A 12,359-nucleotide genomic window follows, 5' to 3' on the forward strand; every position below is an offset into this window, starting at 1 on the left:
ACTAACTGAGGAGGTTAAGCAGAGGTGTGTCTCAACACTGTAATCTATTAAAAACCATTCAGTCATACTTCAAACAGGTGAATTTTATGGTATATAAATTCAGTTCAGTTTAGTCGTTCAGTCGTGTCTGCTTCTTTGCGACCCCATGGACTGCAGCTCTCCAGGCCTCCGTGGCGTGTCTATCACCAACTCCGGGGTGCTCAAACTCATGTCCATCAAGTTAGTGATACCATACAACCATCTCAACCTCTGTCATCCCTTTCTCTTCCTGCCTTCAATCATTCCTTGCATCAGGGTCTTTCCTAATGAGTCAGTTCTTTGCATCAGGTGGCCAAATTATTGGAGTTTCAGCTTCAGCATCAGTCCTTCCAATGAATATTCAGGACTGATTTACTTTAGGATGGACTGGTTGGATCTTCTTGCTGTCCAGGGGACTCTTAAGAGTCTTCTGCAACACCACAGTTAAAAAGCATCAATTCTTTGGCGCTCAGCTTTCTTTATAGTTCAATTCTCACATCCGTACATGACTACTGGAAAAACCATAGCTTTGACTAGATGGACCTTTGTTGAGAAAGTAATGTCTCCACTTTTTAATATGCTGTCTAAGTTGGTCATAGCTTTTCTTCCAAGGAGCAGACATCTTTTAATTTCATGACTGCAGTCACCATCTGCAATGATTTTGGAGCCCAAAAAATAAAGTCAGCCACTGTTTCCATTGTTTCTCCATCTATTTGCCATGAACTGATGGGACCAGATGCCGTGATCTTAGTTTTCTGGATGTTGAGTTTTAAGTCAACTTTTTCACTCTCCTCTTTCACTTTCATCAAGAGGCTCTTTAGGTCTTCTTTGCTGTCTGCCAAAAGAGTGGTGTAGTCTGCATGTCTGAGTTTACTGATATTTCTCCTGGAAATCTTGATTCCAGCTTGTGCTTCGTCCAACCCAGCATTTCACACGATATACTCTTCATGTAAGTTAAATAAGCAGGGTGACAATATACAGCCTTGACATTGACATACTTCTTTCCTGATTTGCATCCAGTCTGTTGTTTCATGCCCGTTTCTAACTGCTACTCCTTGCTCTGCATACAGATTTCTCAGGAGGCAGGTCACATGGTCTGGTATTCCCATCTCTTGAAGAATTTTCCGCACTTTGTTGTGATCCACACAGTCAAAGGCTTTGGCGTAGTCAATAAAACAGTAGATGTTTTTCTGGAATTCTCTTGATTTTTTGATGATCCAACAGGTGTTGACAATTTGATATCTGATTCCTCTGCCTCTTCTAAATCCAACTTGAACATCTGGATGTTCTTGGTTCACATACTGTTGAAGCCTGGCTTGGAGAATTTTGAGCATTATTTCGCTAGTGTGTGAGATGAGTGCAACTGTGCAATTCTTTGGTAATTCTTTGGTGTTGCCTTTCTTTGGGATTGGAATGAAAACTGACCTTTTCCAGTCCTGTGGCCAATGCTGAGTTTTCCAAATTTGCTGGCATATATAGTGTTGCACTTTCATAGCATCATCTTTTAGGATTTGAAATAGATCAACTGGAATACCATCACTTCCACTAGCTTTGTTCATAGTGTTGCTTCCTAAGGCACACTTGACTTCACATTCCAGGATGTCTGGCTCTAGGTGAGTGATCATTCCATTGTGGTTATCTGGGCATGAAGATCTTTTTTGTATAGTTCTTCTGTGTGTTCTTGCCACCTCTTCTTAATAGCGTCTGCTTCTTTTAGGTCAAAGAGGTTAATTTTATAGTATGTACATTACATCTCAATAGAGCTTTGAGAAAAGAAAGCAAAGGTGTGTCTAGTGCTCAATGTTGAGTTGTTTGCAGCTACAATGCTGCAGTGTAAGCTCCAAATTCCTCCCCAGGATTTAGCAAAGCCTATGAAAAACAAACAGACTGTGTGAAAGGATTTTTTGGTTTGTTTGTTTATTTGTTTGGTTTTCCTGGAAATCTAGGAGAGGACTGGCATTCTATATTTGGGTTAATTCGAGCTGGAAGGAGACACTGTGCTGGAGCAGAGATGATCCAGAGATTCCTAGCTCAGTAGACCCAGGGCTGAGGAACAGAAGTATTCAGGAGAATAATTTTCAGAGATAATGGCAGTGACGTTAGATTCTGCTCACAATATAGATTAGACATTTATCTGGAAATTATGGAGCCTCTAATGTCAGTGAATATCTCATATATAATGTAATTTTTTATTATGTATTTTGGTGTTTACTTTTATGGAGTGCTCACTATGTTGGCTAAAGTTATATTCTGCTAATTCAGTTCTTTGAAAAGTATGTTCCTGGGATTAATAACTCTAGGAGATTGACAATGAGAAGAAAGATTAGATGGTCAAATAAATTTTATGAAACTCTGCCAACTCTGCCCTCCTTTCATAGAGTCACAAGAGATAATAACGTATTAAAGGCTCTGAGAAGGTCTGCAGTAGGACCCATGTTTCTGTTTAGACCAGTGTTTCCTACACTTAGTTGACCACTGACTTTTCCTTCATATAGCATGAATCATCAGAGAAATCCCTGAAAATGTTATTCCACTTGAAGGAATTTGCATATGAACAAAAACTTTCCACCTGGAGTCAAGGTGGACCTCTGTAACAGTATGTGTTTAGTATTTTTTCATCCATTCCTTCATCCTTTCATGCAGAGTTTTCTTTTAAAGTCTCTGAAGGAATTTTTGGTTTAGTTTCAGTGATCTCTGTGCAATTGGCCCTGTCAAGGCTGTGAGCGTGAGTTGCTTTGTAATTGTCAAAAGCAGCAAATTGTTGAATGATAATCATTCAGCAACCACAAAATGCATCTGGGGAATTGGTGGCTGTTGGATTTAGATATTAGTCTTTGGTGGCCTGACTGTAGTAATTAATACATAGCAATAATGCAAATGCTAATGAAATTAGCAATGCAATTGCTATTAATATGGTTTTAGGCATATCATTACTGGCTTACTGCCCTCAGTGAAAAAGGATTTGCTAAAATCAGGCTCCTTTTGTGATACTAGGTAATGCAGTGAGTTAACTTTTCTAGTGGATTCCCTGCCTTGAATTTAGTAATGTCTAATCATACATAATGGCTACATGCTGCTATATAATTACATTTTATAACTTCTGAATAATTATTGCAAATACAGCAAATGTTCCCAATGGACTGAATGCAAGCCAAATACTGGACAGGAGGAAATAAAATAAAAATAGTGGTTTAGAACTCAAATATAGCATATACTGTGGGTAAGACCAAATGGAAATCCATGCAATGTTATTGTTAGTCACTATAATAGACGATTTACTGACAAGACTCCAATGTAAGGAAGTACAGGTCTTCCTAATTGTGTTCTCCTAAATGTCTTTCCATTTATTTAATTTCTGCCTTTAACTAGGACCCAGTAGGATTTTTGCAACATATTAGGGGAACATTGCTTTACATTGTGAACTTTTCTGATTCAAAAGTTGGTAGAGGTCTGATCCGTGCTGACCCTGGTAACTACACAGTGCATGTTGGATAGGCCGATGGCATGATGTGGAATTCTTCAGTCTCTTCCCATCTTTCCCCATTTTTTCGCTTGTTTTATGCATTCCCCTAACTTCTCTGCAATGCTGTCTCTTTACCTCCTGCTTTTCATTCCTCTCCATTTTTTCCTTTTCTTGTGACCCAATCTAGGTACTTCTCTAAGTGGGGGTACACATGATTTTGGTGGCGTTCTGGTTGTCTGTGTCTTCTACTTAAGAGTTAGTGAAAATTGTTTGTAAAACAAGGATTTCTGTGAAAATCTTAAATAACATGAGAAACTCATGTATTTAAGCATGTTTTTTTTTTTTTGTTTTTTTTTTGTATTTAAGCATGTTGACCTAATTGTGAAAGGAAAGAGAAATCTTGGAGTGGACTCATTAGATTATTAACAGAAAGCAGCTATCACATAATGGGTATGTAATGGAACCACTTAATAAAAATAGGTACAAACTACTAGTGTAATTAGATGAAAAGGTCATAGATATCATCAATTTAGAGCGAGGTGATATGAGAAATAAGACTTCAGATTTCCAGGAAACTATCTCCTGGAGATTATTTGAACCACAAAAAAGTGGTTTGCATTTCCAGCTTAATAGCCAGAAGCACAGCATGCCATCTGCGGCATAGGGGAGCGAACTCTGCAGTGCGTTCTTAACTGGAAGGATTGAGGAGTAGGTCTTGTGCAGAAAACTATTGCTGCCTGAACTCTCCGTGAAAGGGACTAATCTGCTCCCTGGCTGGTATCTGTGAGTTTCTTTACAGGACAATTATGGCCACTTTCTCCAAAAGAAAAGTGACCAACTCTTCTATTACTCAAGAGAAAAAAAAAATAGTAACTTCCACTAAGATTTATCAAGTTTTACCTCTAAGATATATGAGATTTACCTCCTGTCCCTGTTTCCAAGCATGTCTTCACATGGGACATTCAATCTCCTTTGTTTTCTTCTTGACTATTAAACCCATCTACATCTAAGGTGATTTAAAGGCTGCTTTGTAATATAATTTTATGTATTCATTTATTTTTGGCTGTGCTGAGTCTTTGTTGCTGTGCATGGGCTTTTTCTACTTACACCGAGAGAGGGATACTCTCTAGTTGCGGGGCACCGGCTTCTCATTACAATGACTTCTCTTGCTGTGGAGCGTGGGCTCCAGGGTAGTTGTGGTCCAGGGGCTTGGTTGCTCCACAGCATGTGGGATCTTCCTGGACCAGGGACTGAACCTGTGTCTCCTGCATTGGCAGGTGAATTCTTTACCATGGAGCTACCAGAGAAGCCCGCGGCTGATTCTTTTTGAAATGACTCATGGCTGCCACAGGCAGCATCTTTGGCTCATGCTCTGGCTGTTAGGGAATATGCCTTGTCTCTCCTGATGGACTATAGGCAACCAAGCGAGAAGCTCCTTTCTTACTCATTTTTATAGTATTTTGTCCTCTTCTTCCTCACCTCTCTTGTGCCTGGAGGCAGTCTTGGCCCCTGCTGTGCACACAATAGATATTTACGAAAGAAATAATAAATGAAAGAAGAATAGTGTTGTCTCGCTAAGAGTTGGCGAGACGTATGTACATGATGGTGTTCCCTGTGGTGGCAGAAAGCGAACTGCCTTAAAGACCAGATCAGTACCTCTGTCTTCAGCAGCTCTGTCCTCACTGATGAACATGTTCATTGAATTATTCATTCTCCAAGGGTGTCTCCCAAGCTGGATCCATCTCCAGCATAAGGTTAACATAAATCACAGAGTACTGGGGAGTATTAACACGAACAAATATTTGTTGCTTACCTGAAATTCAAATGTAACCGGGTGCCCTTTATTTTTGTTTGCCAATAGTAGAACCCACACTTCTTCACTGCATTTGGACTCAGTTATTGCACAAAAAGATAAGAGACAGTGAAGCATTTCCCTGGGACCTGAGGAGTGACTAGAGTGGAGGTCCTAAGGTCATGAGGTGCCCTTGTCTTTGGGTAAATACCAGGAGCAGTGTGCTGGATCATAGGATAGTTCTGTTTTCTATTTTTTTGAGGAATCTCTATAGTGTTTTCCTTTTTGGCTACACCAATTTACATTCCCACCAATAATGTACAAGCTTTCCCTCCTCTCCACATCTTTGGCAACTTTTGTTACTTGTTGTCTTTTTAATGATAGCCATTCTCACAGGTGTGAGGTGATAATTTTCCCTGATAATTCATGATATTTTTTTCATGAGCATCTTTTCATGTGCCTGTTCTCAATCTGTATGTCTTCTTTGGGAAAATGTCTATTTAGTTTCTTTGCCTATTTTTTTAATTAGGTGTTTTTTTTTTTTTTTTTTTTGATGTTGAGTTATATGAGTTCTTTGTATATTTTAGATATTCTTTCTCCAAACCATCCTGGTGCTTTCTAATGTGGCCCTACATGGCATGGCATGATCTTTCCTCTTAGGAACTATGAGTAACAAACTATTTTTTCCATAGCAGTCATCTCCTGATTTGTTCCCTTATGATATCTGAATAATAACAAAACCTAAACTTTGAAATAGTATTGCCATCTTCACTGAATAGAAGATAAGCTTGTGTTAGGGCACAAGGGAGAACTTTTCTTGTTCTTTGTTAAAGAAAATATATTTAGAACTTGGGTGAGCATTCTTTGCTGTGATTTCCAGTGGAAACTTACATAAACACAAGAGCAGGAGAAGGTTTCCTGAAGTGTTGCCCATTCAGACAGGAATAACTGAAACAATGATAAACCTTCCATATCCTGGAATACTACACACTGTTGGAGACTGAATCAGAATGATAGGGATTGACTTGGAGGAATTTTCTAGATTTTTTATTGAGAGAAAAGCAAAATGCCAAAGTGTTTGCAGTAGAATCTTCTTTTTTGTAGATATCAAACTGTGACAGAAATGATCTATCTATATGCATATGTGTCTGTATGTTATTGTACAATTATATAAGCATAAGGAAGAAACTGAAATGATGCAAGATATGTTGTTAATATAAAGTAATCTGGGAAGATGGGATGATGTGAAGGAGTAGGGAGAAGAGGGAGAAGAGAGAGGCCAAGGACAGACTTGGGCTGGGAGAAAAGATGGCACTTAAAATCCCGTGTCTACATAATTATGCTTATACAGTGATACCAAGTTATATGTATGTTGCTATTTAGTCTCTACGTCATGTCTGACTCTTTGAAACCTCATGGACTGTAGTATGCCAGGCTTCCCTGTCCTCCACCATGTCCTAGAGTTTGCTCAAATTCATGTCCAGCTGTAAGCCATGCCATGCAGGGCCACCCAGAACGGACGGATCGCAGTGGAGAGTTCTGACAAAACATGGTCCACTGGAGGGGAGAATGGCAAACCACTCTAGCCTTCTTGCTGCTAGGACCCCATGAACAGTATATGTATGTATGTATAAGTAAATTTTTTAACGTTCTATAATTTTGTGACTCAGCTTTTTAACAAATTTGTTCTACGGCTCAAGATATTGTAATACTCTTTTTCTGTGATTCGTTTCAATGGGGGCGATGAGACATTTGCCTGACATTTAGCTGCTGAGCTAAGGTGAGCAGAATTGCTGCCTTGCGATGTCTCCCTGGTGGACAGATGTTTGTGGCCTTGAATCACCACCTCCCCATTCACGTCTCTGAATCGATGAGAGGAAGCAGCTGCATTTGCAGAAGGGAGCTTGTCTCTCCAGAGAGAAAGAAGCGATTCTGTCCCTCAGCCCACCACAGACTCACCAGCTCACTGCCCTGCGGTCACTTGGGCCAGACAAAAGCAAGTTCTTTTCTCACAGTGCAGGGCCTCATGCCCTGCAAACTTAGCCCCTTCGGCTGGGTGTTACTAAGCCCTGAGTCTAAATATGGCACATGGCAGTTTGATGGAAATCATTTCCAGTAAAAGAGGATGTTTCCTCAGCAGTTTTCAGGCTGGCGCTGACTCAAGTATCCTCGAGGGAGCCCATTTAACTGGTCATTAGGGAGACAGCAAAAAGGCATTGAGGAATTCTGTAACAAGACGCGCATCCTGTGTGGAAGCCCCCCTGGGACTCTGACCATTGGCTCCCTGTGCCTGCTGCTGAGATTTTATTGATGCTGTTGAAAAGTCTTTCGCAGCCTCTAATCTGATATTTGTGCATGGTTTTAAAGACTCTGGTTCCAGCTTTGTGAGGAACAAGTCCAAAGGTGATGCATGGCCTTCAAACAGTAATTCAATGTCAAGAGCTGATTAACACCCCCATCGCTACATCCTCAGAGACAGAGACGTGAACTGAGGCCTCCAAAGGATGGATGAAAGTTTATGCTGAGTTTTGCAAGCAAAATATTTATACTGTTCTAAAGGCAGCAAGTACATTTATTTACAAATCTAAATTTTGGAAAATCAGAATATAAACAAACCAAGAATGTCTTCACAGGGCTGTGCAGTGCAGAAAAGCAGTTTACTTGGGAGGTATTTGAATTTGCCTGCTACAAAAGCTAGCGATCCTTAGAAGGATAAGTAAAAATGTCACAAATAATCAAGGATAATATTGTAGTCTTACAGATGCAGCTGCTGAGGAAGATAAAAAGACCTGCGCTCTAACAGACAGCTTGGGATCTGGGATTATTCAACACCTATCTATGCTCTGCTCACAGGTGTTGCTGTTGCTCAGTCGTGTCCGACGCTTTGTGACCCCATGGGCTGCAGCACGCTAGGCTTCCCTGTCCCTCACCTCCTCCTGGAGTTTGCCCAAGTTCACATCCATTGAATTGGCAATGCTATCCTATCCAACCGATCTCTACTGTGCTCCACTGGCAGATCTGGGGTTAAATTTTTTTTAAATGAAGCCCAGATTCATAAACTCTTTAGAGACGGAAGTCTGTTCCATCAAGGTTCATTTCAGTTCCCAAGTGTTCCTTTTTTTTCAATGCTATTGATAGAGATCTTTAGGGAAGCATTTCAAATGACTTGAATGGCAAGAATGAGAAAATGTATTTTAAAAATGGAAGATATGCTAAAAATGTATTTTTTTTTTAAAGGATCAGAACAAAACCACAGTTACTTAACGAAGGAACCATATGACTAACCACAGCTGCGAGGTTAGCGAATTTGTGATTGTGTGGAGTCAAGGAATTTGTTTTAGGCATAAACTAAGGGGTCAGAATGTTTTATTTATTGAATGTTTGCATGTAGAAATTTCTTCCTAAGAGATAGGAATGTGTAAAGTTTGGTGATGTGGGCTTATTATTTTTTTTTTAAAGAGTCATTTGAAACAGCTCTCCTTAAAAATAGAACTATTTTTAGGTGCAAGCAATTGCTGTTGGCAGTGTAAGTGTTGATGTACTCATCTTTGGACCCGTTGTTCTCTTTGCACTTTAGTCTCTGGGCTCCGTTGCTGTCTTAAAGGGATGGATCTTTATACTCAGGCTAACTCAGTGTCTCTCCCATAGGCGGTCAAGGCCAGGGCTCCTTGGAATTAAGACTTGCTACGGATGGTCCTGTAGTCCCTAGATGTGGAGACCTATGAGAAGATTTGCATGGAGAAAGGAAAAGCTGTTGAGTCCAACCTATTCAAAGGGAGTCTAGCTCCAGAGACAAAGGCTTCCATGAGGACCTCCTTTGGAATTCTGCTGAATTCTCTCTGCATGGCCTCTGCAGGACCATTCTCTGGGTCTGGGTTGTGGGAGCTGGCTATGTCTATGGCCATGATGGTCCTGGGTCTGGCATTCTGTGGAACCACGTAAGGTGGTTTCCTCTGGGCATGTGATGAGACTGGCAGGAGACAGACAGAGCAAAAAGAGACCAGATTACTATTGGTTAGAGGCTTGTATTAAGCAGCAAAGTAGGAAATAGCAGGATTTTGCTCTTTGATGCCGTGAAGGCTTGCCTTGGTGATTGGTGCATCTACAAATATGGTATAAGTATGGTTAAGTTTAGTCTGTCATCTGGTTTTTGAACTCTTGACTCAAATATCCTCCCTGGGTTATGTTGTAAGCATTTCTATTTCTGTCTTGAACATAGAGATCCTGGCACCTGACTAGAAAAAATACAAAGCAATATTTGGCAGAAGGAAAACTAATAAATAAGATATGATATGTTATAATATGGACATACTCACTTTTAAACTACTGCTACCAGCACATCTGATAACCCTCTGACCCTTATAAGATGTCAGAATGCACTAGTCTTCAGTGATTTTTGAGTAAAATGCTCAAAAACCTACAATCTTATTTTTCTATTAATAACACTCATGATCTGCTGCTCCCAGCATTTTGTGTTAGCAGCAGGGGCTATAGAGGAAGGATATTCACAGTCCTCTGGAGGAGAAACTGGCAACCCACTCCAGCATTCTTGCCTGAAAAATCCCATGAACAGAGGAGCCTGGTGGGCTACAGTCCATGGAGTCACAAAAAGTCGGACATGACTGATCAACTGAACACAAAGTACCACCCTCTAGAGGAAGCAACGGAATCACCTAAAAGAGAAGGGGAGATTCTAGTCCTATAAAAGCCAGCTCCTAGGAGAGACGTCAGCAGGAGCTTCACGGGAGTGCGAGATTTGGAACCATCTAGGCTTCCTGGAGAATTCAGGAATTCCTCAAGTCAGTTCATTCTTTCAGCCTCAGGGATCGACCTTGTAGGGTTCTTGTGAAATTTAGGAGTACCAGATAGAAAGCTCCCCGGTGCAGGGAAATAACATAGTAACTGGAGATTATCATCATTAGAAGTTAATTTCTAAATAATAATGGATAGTGGGGCTCATGGTTTTGGGACTACATCTTTTAAAGTATCTGGAACCACTTGCCACACATGACTTCTTATTCCAAGGTGAGTGAGAGCCACTGGGGGGCTGATCTGTCTTCAACCCAAATATTTCTGCAAAATCTATCTGTTCCAAAGATGGGTATTCCTTATGATAGTTGCCTAAAATACTAGAATTATCCATGGAGGGAAACCTGGGTCTTAGGTCATACCATGGAAATCAGCTAAGCTCCTTTGTCTTATAAATGTATTCAAGAGCTGGACTGTAAAGAAAGCTGAGCCCTGAAGAACTGATGCTTTTGAACTGTGGTGTTGGAGAAGACTCTTGAGAGTCCCTTGGACTGCAAGGAGATCCAACCAGTCCATCCTAAAGGAAATCAGTCCTGAATATTCATTGGAAGGACTGATGTTGAAGCTGAAACTCCAATACTTTAGCCACCTGATGTGAAGAACTGACTCCTTGGAAAAGACCCTGGTGTTGGGAAAGATTGAAAGCAGGAGAAGGAGATGACAGAGGATAAGAAGGTTGGATGGCCAGAAAAAAAAAAAAAAAAAAATCAGATCAGAAAAAAAAAAAAAAAAAGAAGGTTGGATGGCATCGCTGACTTGATGGACATGAGTTTGAATAAATTCCAGGAGTTGGTGATGGACAGGGAGGCCTGACATGCTGTAGTCCATGCGAGTCCATGACTCGCAAAGAGTCAGACATGGCTGAGTGACTGAACTGAACTGAGCTGGAGGTGATGGTCAGATCACACACATTTGTAGTAACTGCTGTTTATATAAATGAGAGAGACAATGAAAATACCAACGTACTACATTCCATTTGTTGACTAGAAAAAGAAATCTGACAATATATGTTGCCCATGGCAGTCCCTGCAATGAGGACTGAGCATGTTCTCTCTACAGAAAACAGGCCCAACTGTAAAAACACGTAAGACTTTGCTTCTTCCTTTTTCTTTTCTCTGCCCTTCTCTCTCTTCTTTCTCTCTCCTTTCCCTCCTCTCCTCTTCCTTCCTTTTCCTTTCACCTTCCCTTTCCTTCTCTTTCCTTCCTTTCCTCCTTCTTCTTTCTTTTCCTGCTGTTCTTTTTTCCGTATAGATTTCTCTAAAAAGGCACTCACAAGTGTTGGAAGGAAGGCAGACTGAGCTTAAGTGCCATTTACTCAGAACAGTTGCAAATCTGTGCAGCTGAAGGCCAGGGGGAGGCTGAGGCTGGGCAAGAGGGGCTGCCAGCCCAGCCAGGGTGTTTCCAGATCACCCAGAGCGACATCGCAGCCATCCACGAGATCCTCCAGCCCACCTCTCCTTGGTACCCACCTGCGCAAGGTCCCCTGTGAGGTACTACACAGCAGTTATGTGAATGAGGTCCTGGCTTCTGCAAGAGAGAATGAGCATGGTAACTTGCATATGGAGATTTTGTTTTATTTAAGTAATTATTTAAAAAATTAAAGCATAAGTGAATTATCAGACCATTTTAGGTTCAGGTGTCTGGCATAGTGAGTCAGTGTTTTTATAGATTGTACTCCATTAAAAGTTACTGCAAGATAATGGCTATAATTCCCTGTGTTTTACAATATATTCTTGTTGCTTATCTATTTTATACATAGTAATTAGTGTCTCTTAATCCCATATATCTAATTTGCCACATATATATATAAATCTCATTTTCTTTATCCCTTCGTCTGTTGATAGGCACTCTGGTAGCTTCTCCACATCTTTGCTATTGTAAGTAGCGCGTCTTGTGCTTTTGTTTTTCTGGATATATGCCCAGGAATGGAACTGCTGAATCATATTTTTTTATTTTTAGTCTTTTGAGAAAGCTCCGTACTGTTTTTCTTAGCGACTGCTCCAACTTACATTCCCACCAACAGTGTAGAAGTGTTCCCTTTTCTCCACACAAAGCCTTTCCATGAGGACCTCCTTTGGAATTCTGCTGAATTCTCTCTTTGTGTTGTGATCCACACAAAGCCTTTGGCATAGTCAATACAGCATGAGTGTTATTTCTTTTCTTTTTAATGAGAGCTATTCTGACAGGTGTGAGGTGATATCTCATTCCTTTTTTGATTTACATTTCTCTAATAGTTAGCAGTGTTGAGCATCTTTTCATGTGCTGTTAGCCATCTGT

This window comes from Cervus elaphus, chromosome 19 (genome assembly GCF_910594005.1).
Source record: "Cervus elaphus chromosome 19, mCerEla1.1, whole genome shotgun sequence".
Lineage (NCBI taxonomy): Eukaryota > Metazoa > Chordata > Mammalia > Artiodactyla > Cervidae > Cervus > Cervus elaphus.